Raw genomic sequence first — 503 nt, 5'->3', positions numbered from 1 at the left:
CAAGAGTACAACACTCCCGCCAGTGGGAGTGCTCTCCCTAGGAGGGCAAATATTGGCATTCCATGCGGCTCACATGGGGTTGTCAGTTATAGAACACTCTCCTGTCCATAAGAGTATGCTTCTTGAACTATTGAGTCGCTCCGAGTCTTGAGTTGATGGGTCATAAGAATTTGTGATGAATATTGATGATTTTATGGAATTTTACTTATGTTTTCCTCTCTATAATATTATGAGAAGTATGGACAATGAAATTCAAGCCATGTGAGTCTTCATTTTTTGTACGCATGTTTTACGAAATTAAAGATATTATTCAAATTATTGCATGCACCCCCACATATTCAGTTGCTTTTGAGGAGTCATGGTGAGTTATGTAACTACTTCCCATGGTTTCTGTGTCAGTATAAATCTTCAGGAGTCAGGGGTGTGAGTGTATTCGATTAATCAGTGTTGGTATCCTGTGATTCAGTAATGCAGTACCCCAGTACAATAGTGAGTTCTGAGGA

Source organism: Capsicum annuum, chromosome 11 (assembly GCF_002878395.1).
Source record: "Capsicum annuum cultivar UCD-10X-F1 chromosome 11, UCD10Xv1.1, whole genome shotgun sequence".
Taxonomy (NCBI): Eukaryota; Viridiplantae; Streptophyta; class Magnoliopsida; order Solanales; family Solanaceae; genus Capsicum; species Capsicum annuum.
This window is presented reverse-complemented; position numbering follows the sequence as displayed.